The 5,590-nt window shown below is 44.5% G+C and overlaps 1 long non-coding RNA gene across 1 annotated transcript; it reads left to right on the top strand.

Annotated features, from left to right (window-relative positions):
• Window positions 1-3,386: 3,386 nt before the first annotated feature.
• On the top strand, window positions 3,387-5,268 carry LOC144326081 (uncharacterized). The gene is made up of 2 exons (XR_013391233.1): window positions 3,387-3,803; window positions 5,153-5,268. It is a non-coding gene; the product is annotated as an uncharacterized LOC144326081 (long non-coding RNA).
• Window positions 5,269-5,590: the final 322 nt, after the last annotated feature.

Raw genomic sequence — 5,590 nt, 5'->3', positions numbered from 1 at the left:
GTAGCAATGAGCACTCCGCTTCTGTTAACTGCATTGTTTGGTCCTGTATAATCCTGAAGAAACAGCTCTTTAACTTGACATTTGAAATGCAGTTTTCTGTTGCTTCCATGCAATGTTCATAGTAGTGAGATCAAAACAGTCCATTGATTATATTGTAATAATTTTCATATGAAGTATTGTTCATTTTTTATTGTGCTTTTGCTATTAAAAATTTGCTGGTTTGCATCACCTGTCCATTACTCTTTATAAATGTCAACATGATTTCCTTTTTGGTGTGACTTGGTATAAAAAATAAAGAAAGAATGCTTTATGGGCATTCCTCTCACAGCTGCCCACTTTCAACCCCAGAGATTTCTTCCTTATGACTACTCCTTTCAACTCCCTTCCTGGATGTAATAAAGTTGATTAATCCTATGGATGTCGAGGAAGAATCCACATTCCCCAATGTCTGCAGAAATCTCACAAAAAGTGGGTGAGACTGGATTACTGCCCTGTGTTTACTCTCTCCAGAAATACCTTCCCCCTTGGAGTCACCCACCTTCCTGGGCGGAGAAGGTCCCTTCCGCACACCGAGCACAAGCATAGCAGCAAACGGGCTTTTCTTCTAGAACCACCTTGGCATATCCAGGTCGACATCTCTCTGTACACCTGGAACGCGGTACGGCCTAACCCAGGGGTCGGCAACCTGCGGCTCCGGAGCCGCATGCGGCTCTTTAACGCCTTTGCCGCGGCTCCGGGGCGGAGGCGAGGGGAGGAGGCGCATGTTCCGCAAAGCCATTTCCGAGCTAGAGAGGAGAGGGGGTTGCGAGCTAACCCCTCCCACACTCCATTCGCGGGGGCTGGCCTTTTGCCCCCGCGAGAACAGGGGAATCCCCAGGCGTGCCTGCAACCCTGCCCGCCAATCGGACCGCCCTCTTTGCCCCGTTCCAGCTCGCACCCTCTCCCTTCCTTCCCCTCGCGGTGTGTGGGATTCCACTCCCGGCAGTCCTTCTCCGCCGTCCTCGCTGCTTTCCTCCCCCCCGCCCCCCGCTTTCCTCCCTCTCTAGCCTCCTCTAGGCGTGGGTTGAAGCTGCGGCGGCCATTTCTTTAAAGGGCACCGATAAGGGGAAATCGTCGGCGCCATCTTTGTGGGCGCACGTGGGAGTCGCGGGAGCGGCCATTTTGGTTGAGGGCTGTAAGCAGGCTGCATTGAAAGGGGGCATGTAAGCTGGTCACTGTTTTGAAGGGGAGTGAAGAACACACACTCAAAAAAAGGTAACTTGTTAATTTAACCTTTATTTCTATGAGGAGGAGTAATTCTGAGGGGTCAAACAAAAAAATAATAAAAAAGTGTCAAAAAAGTTATTTTAAAATGACGAGGATGACATTGGGCCCTCATTATTAATTATTATTTACATCAGGCACTGATTATGATTTATGGTACACTGGGGCCCTGATTAATTTTCTATGGCATTTTGGGGCATTGATTATTGGGCATAGCAAATTTTGCTATGGGGCCCTCTGATTTCTAGTTGCGTCCCTCTTTTGGACCCCCGGTAGGCCAGCCATGGATAAAGGCAAGAAAAGAAAAATTTCTGAAGAAAACAGAATGTCTAATGATACATGGACAGAATCATTTGCCTTCTCTACTGGCAAGACTGGTTTACCAGTATGCTTAATATGTGGTGAGAAATTTGCAAACAACAAAAAGTCAAATATTGCAAGACATTTCCAGAATAAACACACAGCCTTTGCTGAAAAATATCCAGATGGAGATGAGAGACGAAAAGCCATTGCAGAACTTATGAGGAAGGTTGATAGGAGCAAAAATAATTTCAAGAATTGGGTGAAGTCTGCAAATTCCACAACATATGCTAGTTTTGTAGCCGCTCAGGAAATAGTCAAGCACGGTAAGCCGTTCACAGTGTTATATTTGTTTTAAATGTCGCAATGGTTTTGCGGCTCCCAGTTGTTGTTTTTTCTTCGGAAACGGGTCCAAGTGGCTCTTTTTGTCTTAAAGGTTGCAGACCCCTGGCCTAACCAGAAAGACAAGAAGGTGCAACAAAGAGGAACAGTTAGGAGTATTTGTGGGTATGTAATTCACTCATAGGGTGAATTGAAACTGATCTCTGGACTGCAGCCTTTGACGCCTCATCAGGGTCCTTTCAACCCCCCACTGACCATTGGGGTGACCAGAGTATCTTGTTCTTCGTTCAGGACAACTGAGGTTTGCGCCACAGAACTCTGATTCCTCTTCTCCGTTTACCTGCTTCCCTGCTTAAAAAATCTTCAAAGAAGATAGCAATGGAGTCTGAAATGTGATTTCCCCAATTTTCAGGATTCTGATAATCTCTCAACCACTAATTTAGATAAATTTAATATGACTTTTCCAAATATTGGTTTCCCTCACTCTGTTCTTGAGGGATGCAAGGTTTCCTCTTGTCGCTGATCTATTTCCCTAGTTATTTCTAGTTTACATGCCATTTCTTAACGTTAACCTTATATTACAATAGGGTTGTTGTTTTTTTAAATTATCATCTTTCACCAACAACTGTGAATGGTGTCTTCTCTGAGGACCTCTGGGCTCTATGCTTTCTGTGAGCATCCCAAATTTCCCACCTATCTCAGCTGCTGTGGAAAGAAGGAGTGGCCGTTGCAGCTGTTATTGGACGGTCAATACATCATTGGTCAACCTGATATAGTCATTTTGCAGCAGTTGTTCAAGGAAAAGCATATTCAGGATCTCCTAGCCTCCCCTCTCTGTGATTCCCCCTACCTTGTTGAATTTCTTGGGCCACTCAATGGCTTCTGGGTTAATGGTGAACTTTATGCTAGCAGACGTCTCTCTCCTTATATTCCCAATAACGACACAAGACTTATTGGGAGAGATCACCCAGTTCACAATATCAAAGTCTGCTGGCAGCTCCCAGTTCTCATCCAAGCACAGCCTGCCTCTGGAAGTATTCAAACACTGGATTTCTCTCAAGAAAGGGTGAAGCTGGAATGACAGGGGAAAGCACCAGCACTGAGAAACCTGGAAGCCAAGATGGATATCTCAGTCCTACTCACTTCAATCTCTTATGATTTGGGGCCTGGGTGTATCTCATGTAGACTGGAATTCCTATTCAGCCATTTTTATTACTACAGACCCTGCAAGTGCCCCAATTTTCCAGGGATGTCCCTGGATTAGAGTCAGTTTTTCATTTGATCCCGAAATTCCCCACTTTTCCTTTTCTTCATTGGAGAAAAGTTGGCAAATTTGGAGTTATCCAACCCACAAGCCGTCCAATCCTGTATCGGGAATTTTAATATGTTTTATATTTTAGTATGAATTTCTTTATTTTGGGAGCTGCCCAGAGTGCTGAGGCAAGCCAAAAAGATGTGTGGGGTATAAACAGTGATATATTTCTAGCAAAAAGGGTGCCGGAAATCACCATGAACACCTCCCTCTGAGAATGGCAATGGTACCCGCCTGAGAGGTGCCAGAACTGAGTTTGAGTGAGTCCCGACCCCCCAGTAAAAAAGCCCTAGGTATCAACAGTAAAATTTTCATTATGGAATGGTATGTCCCTATTTTCATCAGAGAAATGTTGGGCGGTCTGCTACTATTACTAATACTAATAGTAATTATGATATGTTGCAGGTCTATCCCCAGTCAAGATCAGCATCTGTGTGGACTGCAGTTTGCAAAAAGGGGAAGGAAATACCTGCCACGGCTGTAGCCTTTGGGGTCCCCATTGCTCTCCTTCCTCCACCATCAGCCTCCTCTGGGATCTCGAGGAAAGCGAAGCATGCAAGGCCTGAGCCACAGCTTGAACATGGATGTAAGTGCCATAGCTGTCTAGAGACAGGGCTCTCTCATGCACCCCTTGGGATAATGGCTCCAGTTTCTTGATTGAAATAATCCCTAAGATTGAACTGCAATTTGTCACCTTTGCTGCTCCTTATTCCGGTCTGAATTGCAAAGGACAGAGAACCATGGAGGTGCTGGAATAAATTTGGAGGGATGTAAAAGCCATTTCTGATTTCTAGCAAAGATGTTGTGATCCAGACTTTTGCCCCTATTTCCTTCTCATATACCATGTTTATTGACAGGAGTATTATGATACCTAGTGCATTGGTTATATAGGAAACAAATACCCCAACTTGTCTCCATAGGAAAAAAGGTTCCCCAGGCCTGATAAATTGACCTGGATCATTTTCTGGTACTCTTTTTGATAAAGCAATGCAGATCCCTTTGCTGAGCAGCAGAGGTTTCACAGCGCTCACAAATCTTTCTCCACTGTCATTGTCTGGAGTGAAGAGGCCAATCCACGTCCATCCAAAATGCAGGAGCAATTCAACAATCCCCTGGTACTGACTTTCCTCTTTGGGACTCATCCGGTAGACAAAAGGGAACAGGGTTTTACCTTCGAGAACCTGGGAAGTGAAGCCATAACTGATCTAGCAAGCAAAGCAAAGATCAGCAATTTATTTTACTTTCAGCATAATGGGTATTTAATCATCTGAATTGCCTGATATCTAAATCTCTGCTGGCTGAGGCTGATGGGAGTTTTAGTCGGAAACATCTGGAGGTGCCAAGTTGGTAAAGGCTCAGTTTTGAAAAAGGGATGTTGAATCCATAGCTCAGGATTTTCCCATTTTGAAAAATATCCTCACTTGACCCCTCCCAAGAGAAAATAGAATTTTACACAGTTGGAATTCTCTGTGCTTCCATGCTCTCCCACTACTTACCTGTGGGATTTTGTAGATGCCTGACAAGGCTGAAATCACTCTTGAGATGACAGTATTGCTTCTTTCAAGAACAGCCAGCAGGTGATTCTGTTCTCCACAGTGATAATTGGGAATATTGCATCCACTGCCTGCAAGCAGCTCTAGCATGGCGTCCGAAGTCATCCTTGCATCAAAATAGTTCTCATAGATGTTGTAGCCCAGGGTGATGTTGGGTAAGAGCCTGAGATCCTGGTTGATCTCTTGAATGGTGAACAGGAAAGACAACATGTGCCAGTAGAACCTAGGTGCCTCCCTGCAATAAATGAACCCTTTAAACAGAGTGCAACTGGCATTCGTATGAAGGGGGGTGGGGACATTATATGATCCACAAAGATTAATATTTGTTTGTTTCTTTGTTTTTCCATCCTTCTGCATTGACATCAAATCTTTTCCTGTCTAGCATAGAGGAAGAATTTGGAAATCTCTGCTCCATTACAGCACCTTTGAAGCACACAGAGCTGTTCAACAGTGGAACGGACTCCCTCCGAAGGTGACCATGTGTCATGGATGCTTCAGGTGAGATTCCTCTGGGTCCCTTCCATCTCTACCACTCTATGATTCTATTCTACTGTGGTTTTATGAGTAAGAAATGAAGGGGGCCCTCAAAAATTGTGATATACTGGGAAGTTGCTTCAAAGGCTGCTTTTCTTGCAGTGGTCTTTGGCTTCTTCCAAGGGGCTAGACTATAGGTAGGTAAGAGACCATTTTATTGATAGAAGAGAAGCACCAAATACCTCAGTCCCCTTTTACTTACATATGGGGCCTGGTGGCTTGCAGGTTTGACTGTGTGGTAAAATTATAATTTTGTCCATATTCTGGATCAGAAACTACACGAATG

Source organism: Podarcis muralis, chromosome 18 (assembly GCF_964188315.1).
Source record: "Podarcis muralis chromosome 18, rPodMur119.hap1.1, whole genome shotgun sequence".
NCBI classification, from domain to species: domain Eukaryota; kingdom Metazoa; phylum Chordata; class Lepidosauria; order Squamata; family Lacertidae; genus Podarcis; species Podarcis muralis.
The sequence above is the reverse complement of the archived record's forward strand: the minus strand, read 5'-3'. Positions and strand labels throughout refer to the sequence as shown.